Here is an 11,378-nt window from a genome sequence, read left to right as displayed (position 1 = left end):
TCAGACCAAGAACTTCCATGCATCTTGTATTGTTACATAGCCTGTGGAATGAATTCATTTTTCTCCTTTGAGTTCTGGAGTAACCCCCTGCAAGAACTCAACTATATACAGCTGTGCCAAAATGAAGAATACCTGCCTCTCTGAAACTTTCTCTGCTGCTTCTGTCATCGTTCACTTGTCAGATATAAAATTTTATTATCTCAGGATGCAAAATTATAATAAAGTGCAAATATATGTTAATGAATTGAATTGTGTGTTCTTTGGTGCATCTTCCTTTCCTCCTTCCTGAGGATATTTTGCCATTGATTTTTAGATAGAGTGGAAGGGTGGGAAATCGATGTGAGAGAGACACATTGATTGGTTGCCTCCCAGAGGACCCCAACCAGGGCCTGGGATTGAACCTGAAACTCGGGTACCTGTCTTTCACCAAGAATCGAACTCTCAACGCTTCAGTCCTTAGGCCAGTGCTCTAACCACTGAGAAAACCAGCCAGGGCTATATGTTCCTTTTAAAAATTGTATTTTGCATATTTGCTAGTATTATGTCTGACCTTGTAAGTAATTCATGCTATATATTGGTTTGGGGAGCCTTTGTTGTGCCTGAGGTTTAGCATTTGGCTAAGTAGGAAGTTCTTTCTAAATGACTTTGCATTCACCCTGCATGTCTACTTAGAAACTATAAAAATAAAGTGCAAGTGGAATTTCACCTGAATAAGCATAATTCTTTAATAAAAGAAGTATTGAAATATGAAGCTATTTGGCAAAATTTTTGACTCATCATCAGATTGTATTAAGAAATTCAAAGCATTAACATCTACATGAGTTCCTACTCGAGCTGATTAACAACTAATACTACTAGATTATTTTAAATTTATGACAGACTTGTGAATTCAACAAAACAGTAAAATGTAACATAAGAAAATCTGTTTAATGTTCCCTAGTATCTTTGGTAATTGTATTGAATATTTCAAAAAAAGACTTGAAATTCAAGATATTAAAGCAGAGATGACACACTTAAACCTACAGAGAAGTTGCATAATGTTTTTAAATTATGTTTTTGAAACTACACTATCAGGATGGAGCAAAAAATTTATATTTTTTGTTGATAACTTCTTGGGTGTGGAGTAGCATGTGTTGTGTGGAAATACTTTTTAATGATATATTATTAAGGGCAAAAGCCACATGGCTTTAAATCTGCCATTAAATAATATTTAATGCTTCATGGGATATTTCATTTACCTAAATGTAGGAAATTCTCTGAGGGAAACTAGAATCTCCCGTTGTAGTTAAGCATACATCTAAGTTGTAATTCCTGTTCTGTCAACTGAGTGACCTCTAGAAAATATCAGGACACTCAGTGAGCCTGATTTTATCCATCATACCCAAGGTAGGAAGTTGGGTTACATCAAGATTACAAGCTAAGCTATAGCCAGTCCTCAGCCAGACATGTCTTTTTGACCTGCAATTTTTTTTCCACACGTTTTTTAGTTGCCTGTACTTAAAATTAAGAGGCTCTGCATAGAAGTCCAGATTTCCGGCTTCTCTTGAGAAGTTCCATGTGAATAGTCAGCTAGAGCTGAGTAGGAGCCTGCACCTTTTATATGGAGTATTATTTTCTGTTTTGGCATGGTCATTACTTACCTCCCGAAACTCAGGTTATATTACTTTGCTTGTATAGTTAAAAGTAAAGCAAAATATTTCTTGAATCCGTCTCTTTCAAATTTGAGAAAAATTACAGACCGACACCTACATATATTCTGTTTCTAAAATATGTTTTTATTGATTTTTAGGTATAGAGTAATACACAGGGAGAGATAGAAATGATGAGAGAGAAACATCCATTGATTGGCTACCTCCTATACGCCCCCTACTGGGGATCGAGCCCACAACCTGGGAATGTGTCCTGACCAGAAATCAAACCCGTGACATCTTGGTGCATGGGTCGATGCTCAACCAGTGAGCCACACTGGGCGGGCTACATATATTCTTTTTTAAAATTTGGTGGGGTGGGAGAATGGAAACAGTAGGCTTTTTTTTTTTTTTTTTTGATAGAAAGGATGTGTTCTCTTATAAATGACCTGCTTTATTCATTGATGGTATCTGGTGGTTATGGGCAATTGATATCATGTGATGGCCTCTGATCTAGATGATCTTTAAAGCCACATTTGAGCCTAGCTGGTGTGGCTCAGTGGTTGAACGTCGACCCATGCACCAAGAAGTTGCTGGTTTGATTCCTGGTCAGGGCACGTGCCCAAGTTATGGGCCTGATCCCTCCCCAGTGGGGGGCATGCAGGAGGCAGCCAATTCATGTTTCTCTCTTCCTCTTTCTCTAAAATCAGTAAACAAAAAATAAATAAAGCCACATTTGATTCTCATAGTATGAGATGATTCTGCAACATAGGTATATTTAAAATTATTCTTCCTTTGAAGATCTGTATATGATGATGAATGGATGATGTTTATGAAATTGGTCAACCTTCCAAATAGAATACTAGCATCAGAATCTCCACCTAGTGAAACATAACCATGAACTAGGAGGATCAATATATTATTTTGGAACTGAGCTTTACTTAAATTTTTAAAGAAAGTTTCATCAGCAACCCAAAATAGGGCTTGCCTTGTTATCTCCCAAAGGGTAATTAATATTGCCCAAGGTGACACCACCATGATAAGAAAGCTAGGTAGGCATCTATAAAATCTGTCCTATGTTTTGTTGTGTAGACAGGACTACTGATAGTTCCTTTTGCCTCTCACTATGTTGAAGCAAAATTATATTAATCTAAAAGAAAATTTATAATTTCAAAAATAAGTTAGACTCAATATGTTTAGATACTAAGTTTGATCTGTAGGAAGGTCTAAGACATGAAAAGTATGGCCATTAAGATAATTTTTCTATATTATAAAAATATCCCCTTCCATTAGAAAATATAAGTGTGGCTTATATTTTAGAAAATATAAATGTGACTCAGTTAGTTTTGTGTCGTCCCATGTACCAAAGGATTGCCGCGGTTCAATTCCCAGTTGGGGGCACATGGCCAGGTTGCAGCCTCCTTTCCAACTCTAGGGTGTGCAGGAGGCAGCTGATTGATATTTCCACCTCTTCAATGTTTCTCTCTCTCTCTCTCTTTCTCCCTTCTTCTCTCTCTAAATAATCTATATTTAAAAATCTTTTCTTAAAAAAATAGAGCAACTTGAAGGATGTATGTTGTTGGATCTGAATAAGTCAGTGTGAGTACCACGCAAAGACTATTCTCTATTTACTCCTCAGATAAGACATTGGTAAGTTTTGTGTGTGTGTGTGTGTTTTATCTTCACCCAAGGACATTTTTGCATTCATCTTCAGATAGAACGGGAGAGAGAGAGGGAGGAAGAGAGAGAGAGAAACATCGATGTGAGAGAGACACATCGACTGGTCGCCACCCACACAACCCCACCTGGGGCCGGGGACAAACTGCAACCGAGGTGCGTGCCCTTAGCGGGAACTGAACAGGGGACTCTCTGGTCCATGGGCTGACGCTCTAACCGCTGAACCAAACCAGCTAGGGCTGGTAATAGTTTTTATTACTTGGGCAATATTCTCTCTTAGAAAAAGTATTTATAATTTGTAAAAAAAAAAAAAAAAGTTCCGTAAGAAGTGCTATCAACTAAACCTATAAAACATTCACAATCTACTTTAACATTTCTGATTTCTAGGTATGTTGAGCTACAACAGAATGGACAGCAGAACTAAAAATGATTGAAGGAGATCATGGACCCACAAGTAGAAAAAGAAAGAATAGGTAGCCCTTGAAGGCTGCTGTGAGACTCTGTACCTAAAATGGAGAAAGGGGGGGTTTGTGGAAAGAGCAATGAACTTGGAATCAGCTTATATGGATTTAAATTTGAGCTCTGCTTTTACTAGCTTTGAGATCACTTGAAGTCATTGATATACTTATGAAATTGGGAGAATATAATAATCCTTGCTTCCTAGGACTATTGTATCAAATGAGGTCATAGATGTGGAATAACTTTCAAAACTGTAAGTAAAGAAGAGTGTTGCTATTGTCAGGACATCTCCACACATACTGGTTACTGGACACAACTAGAAAAGAAAAGTTCTCCTTCGGGGAGCTGTAGCCAGGCAACTACACCTATTGGCCTCATATTCATCCCCTTGGGATAGTCAAAGTTTGTGTGAAACCTTACTGGTGTATAGTATTAAAGATTACTAATTAACTTTTCAATGTTTCCCCTTCAAACATAGGCTATTAAAGGGACCTTACTTGCTTTCTTCCTTTGAATATTTTCCACTGACTTCCACAAACTGACATAATAGTCTGAAGCAGATCATGCATTGTTTTCTTCATATTCAGGTAACACTACTTTGGTATTTTTCACACTGGTTTGGAGAATGTAGCCCAAACACTCTTTTGTTCAAGTCACTCCATGACCAGTAGCACACGTAGGATCTAAACTAATTGTCTTGGCACAATATTCTAACCAACTCAAACTTGCATTTAAAATTTAAGCTTTCTGAAACACAGAATGACAAAGTGTTATGGAAAAATTATCTTCAAGAGCAATAGAAATGAGAAAGCCGAATCCCAAAGCAGGGAAACCACTCGGATTGGATAAAAGTAAAATGACAGACACTTGCATCTTTTACATAGGTGAGTACAGGATAGTTAACAGTCACCAATTAACTCAATAACAATAACAAGGACTGGATTTGTAGTCTCCGCTCTGGTGCATTGGTTGTGCCCTGGGGGCTCCAGAAAAAGGCCTTCCCTGAGCTTGTCAGGTTAAATATCATCTTCAACAGCAGACAAAAGAAGTTGTTGGGGGTGAAGCAGTCAGTTATGAGAAGTTACCAGGAAAAGCACAGTAAACAAGGGTAAGGTTGTTATGCAGATTTAAGTCACTTGTCTCTTGCTTTGATCAGAGTTTCTGGAGATTAGGTCATCAACCTCTTCCTGGTATAAAGAAGGAGACACCCTTACAAATGGATATTTTTTACAAATGTAAACGTCTCTTACAAAGAGTAACTTTTACTTGATTTTAGATCATCTCCCAAGTCTGATGTTTCTTAAAATTAACAAGCCTACAATAATCCTTATTTGAAATAAACATATTTTGTGGTGACAAAATCTATTCTCTTACAGCTCCTAGGCTAAACCTGTACAACAGGTTATTGTACTGCATACTGTAGGTAACAGAATTGTAAGTATTTGGGTAATGTGTTGCACTACAATGTAAACTAGGTGACAGGACTTTTTCAGTTCTATTACAAGCAAGGGGGGGACCTCTGGGATTGGATAGAAGTAAAATGATAGACATACATCATTTACATAGGTGGGTACAGGATAGTGAATAGTCAACAATTAACAAGATAAAAATAACAATGAGAGGATTTGTAGTCTCTGCTCCGGATCACTGGTTGTGCCCTGAGGGATCTGGAAAAAGGAGAGTTACCCTGACATTCTAAAAGTATATTATCGTAGATGCAAAAGAGGACAGACAGGCTCAGTTAAGGTAAAGATTGACCTTTGTCAGGGAAGATTCTAGCCTAGGACATGACTACCTGCCATTAACTGCTTTTAGTGAAAAAGTTTTCATTTCAGACCATCGTATGTAGTTATTTTAGGTCTCTGAGTTTGCAAGGCCACCAACAGAGGCCTCCCCTGGGCTTGTCAGGTTTAGTATGTGGCCCCTTTTCATCCACCATAGCAATGATTTTTCTTTTTCTTTACTTTAATCCAGAAGATAGATAGTCTATGAAAGTAGAATAGGTCGTGGAAATCACCGCGCTGATTCTAATCTTAGGGCATTCCCTATGACAGTGGCCCATGTGTATGAAGAACCCAATGTGTAATGAATGCTATCTCTTTGCTTTACTGCTTTTTTTTTTTTTTTTCTTTTCAGACGCACAGAAGCCATCTGGAGGAGACTGAGAACATTTTTGGGAAAGAACTTAATACAGCCAGGTAACCACCTCAGGGTGAGCTATACATGTGTTTGCTATCACTTACCTCCATTTTTTCCCCAATCTTCCCCAAAGAAATTTCCAGTTTCCTGTGTATCTTTGTTTTGTTTTCTTTTGTTTATTTTCAATGTTCATTTCCTATACCATTTTAATCCATAGCTTTGACAGACTACTGAATTTTTTTTATAGACCTCAATCCTCCTTTTAAAATACTTACAATTGTAATAATTTATGACTCCAGCACTGAAAACGTGGAGTGTGGATTGTCCAGCTACTTATTTTACTTGTAGGAATTGTATACACAGAATTCAGAGGGAAGGTATTCAGAGGGAAAGAAAGATGAGAACATGGTAACTGGGCAGGTATTTAATAGGTCTGAGTCCAACTTCTTGCTCTGTATAAATTCTGTGACTTTGATTACTGTCTTCAGTATTAAATAGTACTAATAGTGAAATGATTTGTGGGCATAAAGTATGAAATTTACATTCCTCTGCATCCACATTTCCCAAAGGAGCCCCTGGCCCTAACAGTGTTTACCACTGTATGCTTTCCATTTTCACAGATAGCAGTATGTGATGATATGCCTTAAACCCGTGTTTTCTAGCTAAACTCTACCACAGAACAAAATGGCCCACAAATTGTTCTCACTCTCTATTAATATCCACTCTGTAACACTGTGAAGACTAAACACAGAAGGACTAATCAAGATAAACAGACTATATCCCATTTCTTTGAAACCCATTATCTTGTTTCCATGAGTTTCCCTGACGGGTTTTATGTAGAATTGGTACTAGAGTATGTGAACTAGTGCCAATTCTTATTTTTCAAAGTTGTTAAAATATCAACAAGGCAAACTTTTAGAACTGACTTTTTTGCAAGACCAATCTATCCTTTCTTACTGAGCAGATGCTACATGATACTTTTGTTTTTGACATTTTCCTCTCCCTCTGGCCACTTGCTTGGAACGAAAGGCACTATTTCTCTGAGCATATCTTTCCCACTTTTACTGTGAACCATACAACAGACTTAATGGAAGGTTCTAAAGGTTAGGTTGATCTGTATTGCCCCAGTCTCTTTAATACGTTTGTCCTTTCTTCTCAGAGACTGAAGGCCTTCTGAAGGCACTATTTCTCTGAGCACATCTTTCCCACTTTTACTGTGAACCATACAACAGACTTAATGGAAGGTTCTAAAGGTTAGGTTGATCTGTATTGCCCCAGTCTCTTTAATACGTTTGTCCTTTCTTCTCAGAGACTGAAGGCCTTCTGAAGGCACTATTTCTCTGAGCACATCTTTCCCACTTTTACTGTGAACCATACAACAGACTTAATGGAAGGTTCTAAAGGTTAGGTTGATCTCTATTGCCCCAGTCTCTTTAATACATTTGTCCTTTCTTCTCAGAGACTGAAGGCCTTCTGTTCTCCAGCTTCTTCACAATCTTTCAAAATAGGATCTACTCTCAGTAATGTATCCCTTAGTGCTAGGATGGTAAATAAATTTTAACTTGCATACCAATTCCAGTAGCTAACTGAAATGCTGTGTAAAAGATTACAGGGCTGCATACAGTTGTTTTTAGTTATGGGAAGAACATTGGTTTACTATAAGAATGAGAATCAACAATTCAGTGGCTTAAAAGAAATTTTTTTTTCCTTAGAGAGAGAGGAAGGGAGAGGGAGAGAGAGATAGAAACATCAATGAGAAAGAATATCAATTGGTTGCCTCCTGCATGCCCCCCACTGGGGACCAGGCCCACAACCTGAGCATGTGCCCTGACCATAAATCGAACCAGCAACCTCTTGGTGCATGGGTCGATGCTCAACCACGGAGCCGCAGCGGCTGGGCTTAAAGGAATATTATTTCTTGCTTATATGACAGTCTCAGTGTAAAAATTTCAGGACAGAGGGGCAACTCTGTTTCAGAGTTATTTAGAGACTTGGTTTCTTTTCAAGTCATTGTACTTCCATCTCATAGTGAATGAGGGTCATCTGTAGAGTTGAAGGTGGATAGCCATTATGTCTAGGTTGTAACTGATGGGAATGAGTAAGAGAGTGAAGAGGCAGTCATACCCAACGTCTTAAGAGCCAGTCCCAGAAGTGGCACAAATCACTTTCATTCATATTTCATTGGGTATAACAATCATCTGGCTACATAATTGCAAAAGAGGCTGGGAAATATTGTCTAGCTGGGCAGCCACGTATTAAGCAAGAAAGGAAGAATATATGTTGATGGGCAACTAGCAATCTCTAAGGACTAGGCTTAGCAAATATAAACCAGGATTGTTTGATACCATGCGCCATGGATTGGGAGAAAGAAACTGTGGTGTATGAGCTGATCTAGACTTACGTGTGGAACAAAAGTCATGTTTTCTCTTATGAGGGTTTTGAAGCTTAAGTTTAGTTCAACAGATATTGGTTGAGCATCCCCTATGGGCAAGGCACTGTTGTTAGGTCTTGTGCAGGAACAAAAATAAAATAAATGTAATCTGTTTTATCACATATTCAAGAATCAGACATCTGTAGATAATGGAATTTCAGACATCAGCTCCTAACAAGCAGAAACACAGCCTTGAGAATTAAGGTTTCTTGGACCTTTGTACCTAGAAAATCACACCACAGATGCAGTATACAGCTCTCTTTTCTCCTCTCTCTCTCTCTCTCTCTCTCTCTCTCTCTCTCTCCCTCTCTCTCTCTCTCCCTCTCTCTCTTCTCTCTCTCTATCTTTCTCTCTTTCTTTCTCTCTCTTTCTCTCTCTCTCTCTCTCTATATATACATATATATATACACATATATATATATATATATAATGCACACACACACAGAATGAAGCAAAAGTAGGTTTAGAGTTGTTAATATGGGAAATACAATAATAAATAATAATACAAGAATAAACTGTTTCACATACAACTGTAAACCTACTTTTGCCCCACCCTGTATATGTGAAATTGTGGTGTTTCGGAGATATTAGGCAACGGACAGAAACAGCACTTGACAAGGTAAAATCTGCAAACACTAAGGTCAGAAAAGATCAGAATATAAGCAAGGGTTATAAAGGTGACTAAATGGCATTGTCATGTGATTAATCAGCCTACCAAGGAAATGTGCAGACTCTCCTCCCATTCAAATGAACATTTTGGGGGGACCCTAAGAAACGGGAGGCCTTGCCTGATAGCAGGGGCCTTCTGTGCCTCGCTATGCTGAAGGTTGCTGCCTGTTCCGCGCCTTCCCTTAGAGGCTTATTTCCTCTAACACTGGCTGCACATCCAGCACATCTTATTCCAAAGACAGAAAGATAAAAAACTCTGATGGAGGAAAAAGTGCACAGGGATTGGCATTAGAAAGAGGGAATTGAGCACTGTCTCTGGCTCAATGCAAGAGACCCTAGTGAACTTGCTCTCCCCTTCCTCCATGTGAGGATACAACTGAAGTTGGCAGCCTGCAACCCAGAAAGGGGTGTTCACCACAACTCTAACATGCTGGCATCCTGATCTCACACTTCCAGACTCTAAAAATGTGAGAAATAAATTGCTGTTGTTTATAAGCCATAAAGAAAAGAAAAAAGGGGGAGGGGCATAAAATAGCACAAGTCCCTGGCTTAGCATCATCCTAGTATTGACTAGAAGGGGCTATTCTAGTTTTTTCCCACGTAGCATAATTGTTCACTACTTAATCTAGGGCTATTTGCAGATCACCCAGACTTTATTCTAGCCAATGCACTCTCCTAACAATATAGGGAAAGGGTAAGAGATAGAATATAAGAAATAAAGGGACTGATTCCAGACTAGATTTGGAAGGGAAGTCATAGTTGGTTGGGGTATTTCTTTAGCTTTTGCTTAGTTTTTCCAGAATAGCTAATGGTATGACTATTGTACCTTTGAAAACTAGTAACCAATCTAGTGCCTAAAGGGGCTGTTACCACTACAACTATTTTCCATGAACCTTGTAGAATTCCAGCAGATTCTCTTTTCCTGAAAACTGTGGGATTTATTATTTATTCTGGGTTCTATCCAAAGCCAACTTGCCATCTACAGTAACCAGTGATCATTCCCGTTTGGCTACAGTTCAGGTAAGTCCCATATATCAGGTTCTGCTTCTCAACCTCTTAGCTGCCCATGGCTAGAGCCCTTGTCTTAGAACCCCCAAATGGATGTTTGGTTATTATATCAAAAAACAGGTAGTAGCTTTTATAGAAAATCTCTTCCATCAAAGTATAGTTGAGCCAATATTAGTCAGTGATTATTCAATCAAGAAAGGGGTGACCGTGAGATGAAACTTGGGTTTTTTTTTGTACGTGCCCCCAGCGGGACTCGAACCCGGGACTCTCTGGTCCACAGGCCGACGCTCCAACCGCTGAGCCAAACTGGCCAGGGCGAGATGAATTTGAAGTAATAAAATGTTATCACCCAAAATACTCTGACAACTGCCTCTCATGGTCTTACTGCCTCCCTGCAGACTCAGGTTTCAACTATCCTATGTCCATATGCTAAATCCCATGGGTTACTGTGCCGGACAAGGCAGACAGAATTTACTGAACAGTCTCCTACTGTATTTGCTTTGAGTTGAGATAAAATGTTATCTGCATATGAAGAAGTGTTAAAAACTCCATGCTTCAAATCCTGCTCTTGATAAGAGGACTCACTTATTTTTCATAACTCTCTCACTTGAATACAATTAGTCTACTTGGAGCCATGTAGTTACAAACAGTGAAAATGGCAGGTTCTTCCCTACAGGTGCAAGATGACCACCTGCATAAAAATAGCCTTAGCATCATGAGCAAAGTGTCACTTCCCCAAGGCTTTCTGGCCAATTCTTTAGGAAAATGCTCACCACATGTCTTCTAATCCAAAAATAAACCCATTTATTTTATTTATTTATTTATTTATTTATTTATTATTCCTCACCTGAGGATACTTTTCTATTTATCTTCAGAGAGAGAGAGAGATCAATGTGAAAGAGCCACATTGACTGGCTGCCTCCCTCACGACCTAACCACGGCAGGGGACAAATTGCAACCAAGGTATGTGCCCTTGACCAGAATTGGACCTGTGACTCAGTGGTCCTCCAGCCAATGCTCTAACCACCGAGCAAAAGCAGCCAGGGCAAAAGAAACCCATTTATAATGAGCCAGAGTGAATCACCAAAAGGTAGTCTTAGCCACTTCAACTATATACCTAGAAATGTTTTACATTAACGTTAATTTGCATACTACTTGATACACACTGTTGTGCTTACTTGCATATTCTAATTTAAAATTCACTACAACTGCCCTGGCCAGTTTGGCTCAGTGGTTAGAGCGTCGGCCTGCGGTCCGGAGAGACCCGGGTTCGGTTCCCGCTAAGGGCACATACTTCGGTTGCAGTTTGTCCCCGGCCCTGGTTGGTCGTGCGGGTGGCAGCCACTCGATGTGTCCCTTCACGTCGA

At 39.1% G+C, this 11,378-nt stretch overlaps 1 long non-coding RNA gene across 1 annotated transcript; it reads left to right on the top strand.

Annotated features, from left to right (window-relative positions):
- Window positions 1–4,294: 4,294 nt before the first annotated feature.
- LOC118635261 lies at window positions 4,295–5,963 on the top strand. Its single transcript, XR_004960536.1, has 4 exons — window positions 4,295–4,351; window positions 4,508–4,648; window positions 5,141–5,198; window positions 5,901–5,963. It is a non-coding gene; the product is annotated as an uncharacterized LOC118635261 (long non-coding RNA).
- The last annotated feature ends 5,415 nt before the right edge of the window (window positions 5,964–11,378 follow it).

The sequence above is a fragment of the Molossus molossus genome, unplaced genomic scaffold (genome assembly GCF_014108415.1).
Source record: "Molossus molossus isolate mMolMol1 unplaced genomic scaffold, mMolMol1.p scaffold_m16_p_2, whole genome shotgun sequence".
NCBI classification, from domain to species: domain Eukaryota; kingdom Metazoa; phylum Chordata; class Mammalia; order Chiroptera; family Molossidae; genus Molossus; species Molossus molossus.
This window is presented reverse-complemented; position numbering and strand designations above follow the sequence as displayed.